Source organism: Spermophilus citellus (assembly GCF_964194105.1).
Source record: "Spermophilus citellus genome assembly, chromosome: 8".
NCBI classification, from domain to species: Eukaryota; Metazoa; Chordata; class Mammalia; order Rodentia; family Sciuridae; genus Spermophilus; species Spermophilus citellus.
The window spans coordinates 7,199,640-7,214,005 of record NC_138189.1 but is presented as its reverse complement, the minus strand read 5'-3'; positions in this window follow the sequence as shown (position 1 = coordinate 7,214,005).

The following is a 14,366-nucleotide window of genomic DNA, read 5'->3' as shown; positions in this document are numbered from 1 at the left end:
TGGCACTTTACACAGACCCCTTGAATTCCTTTTATATTTATGTATTTGTTGGTTTGCTTAATTATTCAGTGAACCCTCAAGAGCCCCAAGCCTTCTTGGCTTCCAATGCCAGCCCCTGTCCCTTTCCTTGGCAGGAGTACCGACAGGCTATCTGCAGGCACAGGTAACAGGAAGTGGCAAGCATTTATTCCTCTGTGGCAGCCCTTGACCAATGACATACAGTGCAGAGGTCTGCAAGCCCATTCTCTTGCTTTGAGAGGAACCTCTCACAGTGAAGAGTCTCCCTCTGAGTGAGAGTGGAAGCCAGTTCTCCAGGAGGCTTTGCCTGAGCCCTGGGTCTCTTCCCTTCTCTTCCTTCCTGTTTTGCTCTCCACCCTCGGTAACCATCTCTGCCTACAGAAGACTTCTTCCTTAATAATTCAGTTACACATGAATCCTTACTTCAGCATTGACTCCTGGGAACTTCACTTAAAAGAGATGCTTTTGAGAAGGACCTTAAATGACTAACTCCAAACAAGAGTTTGGAAAGATGATTTTGGTTGAGTAATCAGCACGATCTTGGGGTCAGAGATGGCAAAGCCCCAGAAAAAAGGATGATGAGGCCACAGGCCTAAGGGTGAGGATGGAAGGAAGGACTGGAGGAGTTCCCATCTGGTTGAAGAAGACAGAGATGGCAGTGAGGGACTAAGTCCCCCAATGTCCTTCATCTTTTCTTTTTGAAATGAGCAGGCAGCAGGATTGGATCTGAAAAGTAGATGCACAGTTTCTTCTAATGTATCTTCGTCCTCCAGCTCCACTGGACAGGTATAAGTCTGCCATCCAGAGCCTTGTGCTGAGCACCTATTAAGTGCTTGTTGTGTGCTGTCATCCTCATCTGCAGTAGGGCAGCACAGCTTGTATATTCCAAATGCCTGAACACTTTATCTAATCATGCACCCTCCTTGGGACCTTGGCACTCTAAATTTTGAAGGAAAGGTAGCTGAGTGCCTGAGGACTCAGAATCTCCTGCCCTCCCTTAGGGATGGCAGGAGGGCTGCTCCAGGGTGGGGGTCATAGACTGCAGCCCAAGACTAGGCAAGACCCTGTGGGTCCAGAATGGTCTCAAACACTGAGCATGGGCAAAGAGTGGTCAAAGAGATAACAAGTTGTATTTATGTTCATGATAATGGGTTGGAACTTTAATTATTATTAGGATAGTGGGTTAGTGACTTTTTAAAAGATGTATTTTAATTATGACATATTATATATATATATACACACACACACACACACACACACACACACACATATACAATTATATGTATAAATGTATATGTATACATGCATATAGATAGATATGGTCCTTTGATGCTTTAGTACATGTATACATTGTGCAATGATCAAATCAGAGCAATTAGCACATCCATCACTTCCAACATTTGACATTTCTTTGTGGTGATAACATTTAAAATTGTCTCTTCTACCTAGATTGAAATACACAATACACTATTAGAGGAGAATGGTACTCAGATCCCCTCGGCATCTTAAGTAGGTGACTGACAACAGCAGTAGCAAGGTGGCCCTGTTCCACTGGCACAGAGTGAGCTTCCTCCTTGCATTATCTCAACTGGGCTGGGACCCCACAGTGTGTGTCTAGTTCTGATAAGACAAAGGTATTTCCATATGCCTACAATTTCTGGGCAGCCATGCCAACCCTGTCTTCTGAGGGTATTCACATACAGCTTGTTTTTATATCTTTTAATTTAGAAATTGCCCTGTGAGACTGACATATTCTTGTGTGGTGTCTTTTTTTTTTTCTGCTGCTTTGCTACTTCTTAGGGTAACTGTCTCACAGAACTAATAATTAGCATACAATTAAATACAAAAGCAATCAACCCAGGAAGAAGCCTCCTATAATTTGCTGCAATTTTGCCTGGGTCCTGCATCCCCTTCATTGTTTGATAACTCTAGCCTAGGTGGCAAAACATTCAATTATGAGCAGTCCCAATATTTAAGGAGTACCTGGATGCAATACAAAATCAAACAAATTAGGGCTGACTTGTTTCTTTTGCAGCCCACAGAGATGGACATCAGCAGGTGGGACTACACGCACATTGACCCGAGGTCTGTTGGAGCCGCTAATGAAGGCAATCTGGCCAAGCAACCTTGGAAATCATACAGGGCAGCTCTTTGTCACAGCTCTCTTTGCTTTACTGTTGAAACATTTTCTTAGGAGAGCAATGCTGTGCTACCAGAGCAGGTTGTGTGGCAAATATAATTCCAAGGGCAATGCTAATCATTTGGTAAAAGAGACAGCCAGGAGCTGTTTGTTGAAGTTTGTTGTCTGCCAAGCACTTAATGAATATTGTTCCTGATCCCCACAATAATCCTGCCAGTGGGTCTATTGTCCTCATTATACACTTGAAAACACAAAGACTCAGAAAGACTAGTAGAAACTTATTTTGGTAGGCAGTCAGAAAAGAAAGAGAAACATTTTAGATTTTCTGGGGAAGTACATGCAGATTGGGGAAAGATATATTCACTAGTGAAATATAAAATGGTGTTTTGAAAATAAAAAAAAATTGTTTCTACACAAATAGAAGTAATTGAAATAGGTCTCAATCTTCCCACCCTGCAAGGCTGGTAGACGACAAATCCTGTGTTGGGTGACTCAGATTTTTCAGGTACACAGGGCACATTTGTGTGACTAAAGTTCCAGAAGATGTTCAAGAGATGAGGGCCCCATGATGTTCAAGATTATCAAAACAGTTGAAGGCAGGGGGCTCTCTCAAGTGGATGGAGGATTGAAAAAACTGGACATAGTAGATGCTTGCAAAAGTGACATTTGAACCATGACCCAAATGAGGTTCTACAGAGTAAGACCCTGAGGGAAGACATGCCAAGTGCACCCAAGGGCCAGTGCGGCTTCTGGTGGAAGAGTCAGAGGAGGAGCAACAGAAACCACACTAAGGGCCCATGGATCCTGGTAAGATTTTTGAATTCATTGAATAATAAACCACTCAATACATAAGAGTAATGGCCAACACTTTCCTGCCAGCCCGTGTTCTAAATACTCTTCAAGGAGTAAGCTCATGGGATTCTCCCAATAATTCCTCTTCATGGATGTGGAGACAGAACTGGCTCAAGGTCTTTCTGTTGGCAAAGAGAGGGGCCTGAAGCTGAAGAGAGGCAGGAGGTCCATTTTTATACATTTGTTCCCCTAAGAACTGTGTGACAATGCTGCTCAAACAACACCTAGAGCAATAAACAGGGTCCCAGGAAAGTGAGGAACAGAGCAACTGCCTCATTCTGCAGGGCGTGGATTTTTTTAAGCCTGCAAAAGGTGGACTTCATCAATCCTCAAGCCCCTCGAGCAGCGAGGAGATTAATTTACTAATTATAGCACCAGTGCAAATCAATGAAGACATTTTTAGAAAATGCATTGTTTAAGGTTTAAGCTATTGAGTGACATTAACTCAACAAGTCTTTAATGGGAGGGTCAGGGGTAAAGGGTGAATGTCAGAATCAGCTTCCCAGCAGGATTCGGTACTAGTTCCAGAGAGACCTGTTGTTAGAAATATTAACATGATGTAGCTAGTGGATATTCCTGCCCGCCGCTTCCTCTGCAGGCTAGAATAAAGTATGGACCACAAATATGGTAGAGAAAAAAATCACACCCAGAAACTTTGCCTTATGGGATCTTGGGTTTTAGCTGTTTCTGTCATTTGTTATTAATATGGTTTTCAGAGAAGTTATGAAATCTTCAGGTGCTTCAGTTCTCTCACCAACAAAATGGAGATGGTAAGACCTATTTTGAGGGATTTGGAGGAAATGTAAAGATGGTCAGTATAAAGACTACTGCAGGACCTGAAAGATGATATTCTCATCTCTCCCAGAAGTAGGAGTAGGACAGAAGTGACCCAAGACTGGGGATATATTCTGAGCATCTGGAACTAAGAAGTACTGATATTACAAGTTTAGGAAACCAACAACAAGAGAGATTATAGGTTCTAACATCAGAGATTCAGGGTCAGTGGCCTAGACAAGACTGAGATGAGAGTCAGGAACCAGAACGAGAGCATCCAAGTGAGCTGAAAGCAGGGCAGGAGGGTAGCTCAGACCTGGACAAGAACATAGACCCCCAGGGATGAGAGATGAGGGCCCTGGGCTGACTTTAAAGCTTCTAAGACTCTGTGAATGCCTCACTGCCATTCACTGATTCATATATTTTCTCTTTTTTCTTTGTTCTTTTTAGATATACATGACATTGAGTGTATTTGTACATATTTTAATTATATGGAGTATAGCTTATTCTAATTAGGATCCCATTGTGTGGTTGTACATGATGTGGAGTTAAAGTGGTTGTATATTCACATATGAACATAGAAAAGTTATGTCCAATTTATTCTACTGTCTTTCATATTCTTCTCCATGCTCCTTTCCTTCATTTCCTTTTGTCTTTACTCAGCCATAAAGAAAAATTAAATTATGGTATTTGCAGGTAAATGGATGGAACTGAAGACTATCATTAAGACCCAAATGTTTTCTCTCACATGTGGATGCTGACTCACAACAAGGGAGGGTGGGAAGTGGGAAGAATAGACGTCCATTGGATTCATGGGTTTTTTATTTTTATTATTTTCTTTTTTTTCCAGTTATTTTTTCCAAAGTCACTGAGCATCTACAATGTCAGTGCTGTTCCAGCTACTGAGGTAGAGCAATGAGCAAAGTAGGCAGGGTCCCTACTCACAATGACCTCGTGTTTTCTAGGGAAATAGATGATGAGCACACTATTAAACTAGTTTTGAAAATATATATATATATTATTATTTAAGTAACATGAAAATAAATGGGAAAGTGCTTAGGAAGTAAATAGTAGTTACTTTAGATACAATGGTCTGAGTAGTTCTTTTCTCTTCTTGGGTTCTTTTGAATTTTTCAAATGTTGTAGAGAATAAAAGAATAGAATACATATATGAACAACTTGACCCATTCCAAACAAAGTTGTAGGCATCATGATAGCTCATCCCAAAATATGGTAGTACTGAGTTCATAAGAGCAAAATGCACTTTCTGTGCATCTCAGTGCCATTATCACAACCAAGATGTAGCATTGATTCAATCATATCAGATAATGACTTTGTGGGCCAGATAGTCAATATTTTAGACTTTGTTAGACTGAATTAAAAATTGAGAATATTATAGGTACTTATAATGGCTATGTGATAGGACAATTCAGGATATTCAGCTTTTATTACTTAAAAAAATCACCGAAAATTTATATTGATTTAATGAAAATTGAGCACATTTTTGTAATATATATCTACAAATGAGAATGATAGAATTTAGGCGGTAAGTGATAACATTTCACTTAATTAAGATTCAAAGTTTATGTTCACCATCATCAAGTCAATTGCAAATATTCATCTGTTAAAGCCAATCTGCAGGAAGGTCTTACATATTTCATATTTGAAAATGTCTTTTTAGAGCTAGGTATGCCAAATATTGATATCAACTCAAGAGCATCAACTCAAGAGCACATGATTGAGCATATTCATCATTTGGAAGACATTTACAGAATTTCATTAGATTCTTTTCTACATTTGCCTTTTAATATGTCATTACACATTAATCACTTTCAAGTAGAGCTTAGGTGGAGGCTCCTCAATTGTACATTTGAACAGGTTTTGAAATTTCCTTTGCACATACATTGAGGTCTGAAAAACATTGCTTGAACTGCAGTTTGAGTTCAGAAAATATATTCTCAGTTTCTGTAGGAATAGACATATTATATGTTCCTTTAATTTGGGTTAGCTGAGAAGTTATAGAGTGGGTTACTTGTGATTCAAACAGCATTAGTCATCATTAAAATAACTTTAACCACAGTATAACTTTTAGAATTTACTAATGCACCCTAATCATTTTTTTGGTACCAAGGATTGAACCCAGGGGTGCTAAACCCCAAATTATACCCCCATCCCTCTGTTTTATTTTTCATTTCAAGACAGGGTGTTATTAAGTTGCTTAGGGCATGGCTAAGTTGTTGAGGCTGGCTTTGAACTTGTGATACTCCTGCATCAGCCTCCCAAGCTACTGGATTACAGGTGTGTGCCACCATACCTGGCACATCTTAGACTTTTTTGTTGAAAATTTTTAAATATTATCAAGGACACTGAAAAAAATCTGATTTCTAAATCCATTAAATGTATTATACTTGTGGTTGAGGGCAAATTTTAATGTTCAGAAAAAAATTAATCTTGACTCTCCAAACAATTGCCATAAAACATTGAGCCACTGAATGGTTATGTGATAGGACAATTCAGGATATTCAGCTTTTATCACTTAAAAAAGAATCACAGACCTGAAAATATAATAGTTAAGTCCACAAGTGCAAGTGAAGATCTCTGTTGACATTACTAGTTTAATAATATATGAAAGGTTCAGACATTTTTCACAAAGTAACTATTTATGAATAACATAATAAATAGAAGTAGCCTTCAAATATCTTACACTTTAACTTCATAAATTTGTCCAAATAGACCTTTCTGTGCTTCATTGGTAACATTAGTAACAACAAATCTTAGTAGTTTTCACTTCAGGTCTTACTGAAATAGTTTTTTTATTACTTCTTTGAAAATATTCTCCCTGTATTTTTCCATATGCACTAAAGATAGATCCCTATTTCAACACTTAAAACCCAGCATGCCCAAATAATGGACTCACAAGCAGCCTAAGTAACATTTATACACAAATCAAAGCCAAGGAAACCACCTCAAGTACTTTCTGACTTGTTTTTATATTTTTAACTGACTGTTGATGTTGCTCCAAATATTCTCAACTCTTTCATCCACCATCCTCAGCAAAAGCAAATAACCTAATATTTGATTTGCTCTCGGTACTTTCCTTCAGCTGCTGTAATCAAACACAAATTAACTTATGAATCTTTTTTTAAAATTTTTTTTAATATTTTATTTTTTAGTTATCGGTGGACACAACATCTTTGTATGTGGTGCTGAGGATCGAACCCGGGCCGCACGCATGCCAAGTGAGCGCGCTACGGCTTGAGCCACATCATTTTTTGAATGCTAATGCTAATTCACAACTAGCCCAATTTGTAATTTTCTTTACAAATTGGGCTAGTTGTAAAGAAAACACGTTTACTTTGGCTCATATTTCTGAAGTCCAATGTCAAAGGACTACATCAGGTGATGCCTTATTTGCAGCAGAGTCCAAATAGTGCAAGGCCTTGTATGGCAAGAGTTAAGGAACCCGTGAGTGAGCATTATAGTCTCTGTTCTTATAGAACTATCAGTATTCAATTATGGGGATCCACCCCAATGACCTGATCTAATCATCTCCCAAAGGCCTCACCTTGAAACATTATAATACCTCCCACAGGAATTAAATTCCAACATGTATTTCAGAGGGGACAAACAATATTCAAACCATAGCATCTATGTAACTGATTTTGTGGCAACAGCCCTCACTTGTCAAAAGCTCCTAGCATGTGTTTTCTACATGGAGAAATTTAGGAAGCAAATGCCAAATAAAAACTGTAGACTATGTACTAAGGAATTCTAGCAAAAATAATTATGTGAATTAAAGTCTTGTCAAAATAAGAAGTGGGCTCTGAAAGGAAAGGCTGTGGTGCTCCCGTGGTTTGTAATACTAGAATCTGACTTGGGCTCTGAAGCCAGTGTGCTAAAGAAGTAGGGATTCTAGTAAGATCTAAAGAAACTCTAGCTGGATCTCAGACAGCAGTAGGAAGATGCAATGTGAAAAATCTACAAGAAAAAAAGCAGCCAGACAGTGAAGAGCATTTAAATCATCTGGGGATTGGAGGGGTCATGATCAAGTTTTCACTTAAAAGATATCTTCTGATCATAAGCCAGAAGTAACATTTGTATGAGGATGACCAGTTAAGGAGCAAGTGCAATAACCTTGATAAGAGATGAAGGTGGTGTAGACCACCTTCACTGTAATGCTCAACCAATATGTGTCACATGCATGCATGCACAATGAGCAGACTCTGTGCCCACCCTGACCAGTGAGTGTCCTTCTGGCAGACCCCAGCTCACCTGTTATAAGACTCATGTGCATCTCGTTGGTGTCTTTTCCAGTGCTGACCCCACACTGACCTCCCCAGGCAGAAGGAACCATATCCTTCTCACTCTGGAGATACTACGTGTCCTTGCCTTCATCCTGTGCCTACCATTAAACTTTACCCTTCATGAAGTCAAGGACCACATTCCCAGACCAGGCTCAGACACAGATGTATTAATATTCTTGATGAAGGACTCTTCTGTGAAACTCATGAAGCAGAGGATATTTCAGCCTGTGAGTGAAGTTTCACAGAAATGGTGGAGAGTGGTGGAGAGAGCAATTATTTAGAAACCTCTTTCTTAATCTGGGTTCTCCCTGATTTTTAGTGTGATCTTGAGGATAAAATCTTTCCGGTGCTGAACCTCAGATTACTTCAATGTAAAAATAAATAAACTTTAATAAGAATTGAGTGATTTATTTGATTTAGGCATGGTAATACTAAAAATTCCCTCAGCGATATTTGGAAATAAATACAATTGTTTTTCCTTCATAATATAAAATAACGAATAAAGACAAAGAACTGTTCATTAACTTATGCATTGTCACACAGCCAGTAAGTGGTGGCAGTCTGGGTAAACCCAGGCAGTGTAGCAACAGAACTGTTATTCCTGACTATGTCACTAACAAACTGTAGGAATGTTCTCTGAAGACCCTTTCCAATCTGGCACTCAGTGTTGTCCTGATGCTGATGGTGGGAAAGCAGCCTGTGGGTGCCGCAGTCTGGCTGGGCACAATTCAGGAGCCACTTGTCAAAAGAAACTAACTTTATTTTTAGAACTACAAACGCCAAACAAAACAGCTCCTCAGGAAAAAACCCTCAGAACCCAACTGCCACCACCGGCTTCCCACAAGCCTCTCACCCCCACACAACCCTCCACCTCCCACAATCCTCCTGTTCTTGAGGCTGATTGGCTGGGTCACATGGGCGGAGCCAAAGAAGTCCCCCAATGAGCAGCTCCGTGGAGGAGCCAATCAGCTAGATGTTGCTGGGGCCGCTGTGAGCCAATCATCAGCTGGCAGTCTGAAGGGCAGGGAAACAGCCCAGTGAACATCACCGCAGAGGAGCCAATCAGCTAGATGTTGCTGGGGCCGCTGTGAGCCAATCATCAGCTGGCAGTCTGAAGGGCAGGGAAACAGCCCAATGAACATCACCGCAGAGGAGCCAATCAGCTAGATGTTGCTGGGGCTGCTGTGAGCCAATCATCAGCCGGCAGCTGGAAGTTTGCTGGCAGCTGGAAGTTTGCTGGGGCCCCTTTGGCTGTGGCTCTCAACATCCCCCCCTCTCTGTTTAAACAACAAGCATGTGGCTTGGGGACCATGCCTGCCTTAGGTTGTCCAATACTACATATGGTCCTTACCCGTCTTCGGATGAGCTGACCTCAGGGCGTCAGCCTCCTGTCTTAGGTTGGTACCATTGTAATTGGATCTTACCCGTCATTGACTACCGGTCCAGTATACAGCCACACCTGTGGAGAGGTCTTTGTCATGACAAGCAGAAGGGAGGAAGATACACCAAGCCAACTGATGGCTCTTGTTGGAAAAATTGTACCACCAATGACATCATCAGCAAAAATACCCCAACACTACCACAAGTCGCTGCACCAACAGATAGTTCACAATGCATAGTCTAGGCAAGTCTAGGCAAGTTCTGCAAGTTCCGCACATAGTTTAGGCAAGTTCTGCAAGCAGTTCAGTGATGGCTATTGCAGAAGCTGTAGATTAGTTTTATCTTTGTCTTCACCGGCACTGGGATGAAGATAGGAATTCTGGCAATAATGGCTAAAGAAAAAATTATGTAACATTCCAGAAGCCACTAAAAGAAAACAATTTTCTTAACAATTTACATTATCTTAAAGAGAATTATTAAATATAATGAAAAGGAAAGGTGAAAGTAAACAAACAGATCTGTTAACCTTCTTTTTTGTTTACATATTAAAACAATTCTTAATAGTTATTTACCCAATTTAAATTAAACCATTTAAATCACGTGAATAAAAAAATATTTGGATCCATTTTTTCATGAGCGCTCATCATATATGATATATGGACATACGTACATTCAAACATATAACACAAAACACAAGTGTGCACACATAATATAATACATACAACACATAACATAATAGTAAAGGCCTTATAACTTTTTACAGATGAAATCTCCATTGCAATGTTTAAAACTCTATAGTCAAAAAAAAAAATAGAACTGATCAGCAAAACATTAACCTAGGTCTGTATGAGCTCAAAAAACAAAATAGAACTTCATGATATGGGAAAGGGCAATAATAAAATAGATATTGAAAAAAGCATCCTGGTTCTGTCGCAGATGTAAGGATAGCCAAATTGGAGTTTTGGATATCAGCTGTTATGGATTTGAGCCAAATCATCTTCTTTTTGGTCTGTAGAAATCGCTTTAGTTAATCTCTCTGGAATCCAAATTGGCTGCTGTTCTCCCTGTGGAAATACACAAACAGGCCCCCGACTCCAGACAATCACTGGGTCAGGATTTTAGTTAATCTTTCCGGAATCCAAATCGGCTGCTGTTCTTCCTGTGGAAACACACAAACAGACCCCCGACTCCAGATAATTACTGGGTCAGGACCTTTCCATTGTCCTGTTAGAATATCTTTCCAAAGTACCTTGGGCTTATGTACATTTTTTGGACACATATGCCTTTCTGCAGCACTAAGTCCTGATGAATCCAAATTTAAAAAGCTTAGAGTAAAAAGGGTTATTTTAAGTTTATCTTTGGGGAATATATACCCCTTCCCAATTCCGTCTTTTTGCTTTAATAAGTACATTTTAATAGTTTGATGAGCTCTTTCAACTATGCCTTGTCCCTGTGGATTGTATGGGATTCCTGTTGTATGAGTAATGCCAAATGATGAGCAAAATTGTTTAAAAGAGGTAGAAGTATAACCAGGGGCATTATCTGTTTTTAACTGTTTTGGAATGCCCACAGTGGCAAAATTTTGTAAGCAATGAGCTATAACATCTTTAGTTTTTTCTCCGGCATGAAGGGAGCCCATCAAAAATCCAGAAGAAGTATCAACTGTAACATGCAAATATTTTAATTTTCCAAATTCTGGCAAGTGTGTGACGTCCATCTGCCAAATATGGTTAGGTATCAATCCTCTAGGATTGACTCCAAGATTAACTTGTGGTAAAAAGGTCACACAATTTTGACATTGTTTTATTATTTGTCTAGCTTGTTCCTTAGTTATTTTAAAACGCTTTTGTAAAGTATTAGCATTGACATGGAACCTTTTATGAAAATTTATAGCTTCTTCTAGTGTAGAGAAAATATGTATGTCATGTGTAGTTTTATCTGCTAAATCATTGCCCAAACTAAGGGCTCCAGGCAATCCTGTATGTGCCCTGATATGTCCTATAAAGAATGGATCTTTTCTGTCCCAGATTAAACTTTGTATAGTGGAAAACAAAGAGAAAACAGTAGAAGAAGGGGAAATCCTACCAGCATCTTCAAGGGATATTATAGCATTAACTATATACTGACTATCAGAAAATAAATTAAATACAGAATCTTTGAACATCACAAAAGCTTGTAATACTGCATTAAGCTCTACCTTTTGAGCTGATTGTTTGGGTACTAAAAATGTAAAAGTTTGATCAGGTGTAACTATTGCTGCTATACCATTATTTGACCCATCAGTGAATATATTTGGAGCATTCATGATAGGTGTTTTTCTTGTCATTTTTGGAAAAATTACAGGATGCAATGACCAAAAAGACAATAAAGGATTAGATGGTAAGTGGTTATCAAATGAAACATTAGATTTGCACATGATTATTGCCCAAGTATTTAACTCATTAGCTAATTTATCAATTTGATTCATAGTATATGGAGTAATAATTTTATTGGGAGAAATTCCAAATACTCCCTTTGCTGTTTTTATTCCTTTGAGTATTAATTGTCCTACAGCCTCAGGATACCTAGTAAGAATAGTGTTAGGAGAAGAAGATAAATGTATCCATAATAATGGACCTTCTTGCCAAAATACTCCTGTAGGAATATTTTTTGTTGGTAGTACAATAAATAATAAAGGCAAACTTATATCAATTCTATCCAAATGCATATTTTCCATATATGTTTCAATGATTTTTAATGCCTTTCTTGCTTCAGGCGTTAACATTCGGGGTGAATTTGGATCTGATGGACCTTTTAGGATATCAAATAAAGGTCCCAATTCTCCTGTTGGAATACCTAGATAAGGCCTTATCCAGTTTATGTCTCCTAATAACTTTTGAAAGTCATTAAGTGATTTGAGTTGATCTACTTGTATTTGAATTTTTGGTGGACGGACCATGGTTGAGGATAATAGAACTCCTAAATAATTAATTGGAAAATTTAATTGTACTTTATCTATTGCTACCTCTAGATTATAATTTTTTAATAAATTTGTAAGTGTGGCATAACATTCTAGCAATGTGTTTTTAGCTTTGTGTGCTAATAATACATCATCCATATAGTGAAATATTTGTAGTTCAGGATTTTGATTTCTAAGTGGCTGGATTACTTTGTTAACATAAATTTGACACATAGTTGGGCTGTTAGCCATCCCTTGAGGGAGTACTTTCCATTCATATCTCTGATCAGGACCTTCATGATTTAGTGCAGGGATAGTAAATGCAAAACGTGGACTATCATCAGGATGAATTGGAATTTAAAAATAAACAATCTTTAATATCTATAACTAAAACATACCAAGTTTTTGGCAAAGCAGACAATTGAGGAATCCCCGATTGAGCAGGTCCCATAATGACCATTTCATTATTAATGGCTCTTAAGTCTTGCAATAATCTCCATTTACCAGATTTCTTTTTGATGACAAAAATGGGAGTATTATGGGGAGATACAGAACGTTGTATATGTCCTTCCGCTAATTGTTGTTTGACCAGATCATGGGCTACTTGTATCTTTTCTTTAGTCAAGGGCCACTGAGGAACCCATACTGGTCTTTCTGATTTCCATGTAATTTTTATTGTCTCAGTGGCCCTTTGTGAAAATCCAACCCATGTCTGTCTGTTCCTTGATCTATTTGTATTGGTGCTGCTATACCTTGTTCTTGTTTTTCTAATCTTTTTCCTTTCCTAAAACCTTGTCTAGCCATAATAGTGGGTGCATTTTGATTGATGTTATTTGTTAATGTCAAACCTAATTGATCTAAGACATCTCGTCCCCATAAATTTACGGGAAGATGATCCAATACATATGGCTGTATAGTTCCTTCACATCCTTCAGGATCCTTCCAATCTAATACCATTGTGCTTCTATTGGGATTAGTCGCCACTCCTAGGCCTCGAAGCGTTTGAGTGGCTTGTTGTAATGGCCAATGTTTTGGCCATTCTTGACGAGAGATGATGCTAAGGTCTGCACCTGTATCCAGTAGCCCATTAAATTCATGTCCTTGAATATTTAGTTTTAGCATGGGGCGAGAATCTAAATTTAAAGAAAGCATAGCCCAATCTACACCTGTGGAGCCTAATCCCTTGGAACCTCTTTCTACAGCATGACTGGAAAATTTATCATGTAGGCTTGGTATTATTAGTAACTGTGCTATTCTATCTCCTGGTGAAATTATTGATATACCCTTTGGAGAACTGGCTATAATTTTTATTTCACCTTCATAATCGGGATCAATTACCCCAGAACTTATCAAAAGTCCTTTTAGAGTAGAAGAGCTGCGTCCCAATAATAAGCCTACTGTTCCTTTGGGAAGAGGTCCTTTTACCCCTGTGGGAATGATTTGAACTCCCATCTCTGGAGTTAGTACTGATCTGGCGGAGGCGCAGATGTCCAACCCTGCGCTCCCTCTGGTTTGTCTGAAGAGGGATCTGATGGACAATGTGTCCTGGTCACTACCCCTGATGGGGTTGCTGGGTTCCTCCAGTGCTCCGTATATTTGTGGTTTGGGGCCCCGGAGCATTGGGGCCCCCTGTCCATTTTTTGGCAACGGAGCCCGATGCCTTTGTCCACGATATTGTGGATAAACACCTTGTCCTTATTCGTTTTTTGATAATGGAGTACCCTCTATGGTGGTTTGAGAATGGCATTCATTAGCCCAATGTAATGGAGTACCCTCTATGGTGGTTTGAGAACGGCATTCATTAGCCCAATGTCTCCCTCTATGGCATCGTGGGCAAATACCTGGTATTCTACTCCTTTGATACCTAGTTTTGTTAAACCCTCCTCCTATGGGGCAATTCCTTTTAAAATGTCCTGTTTGTTGACAATTGTAGCATGTTCTTGGCCTGGTATATAAAGCC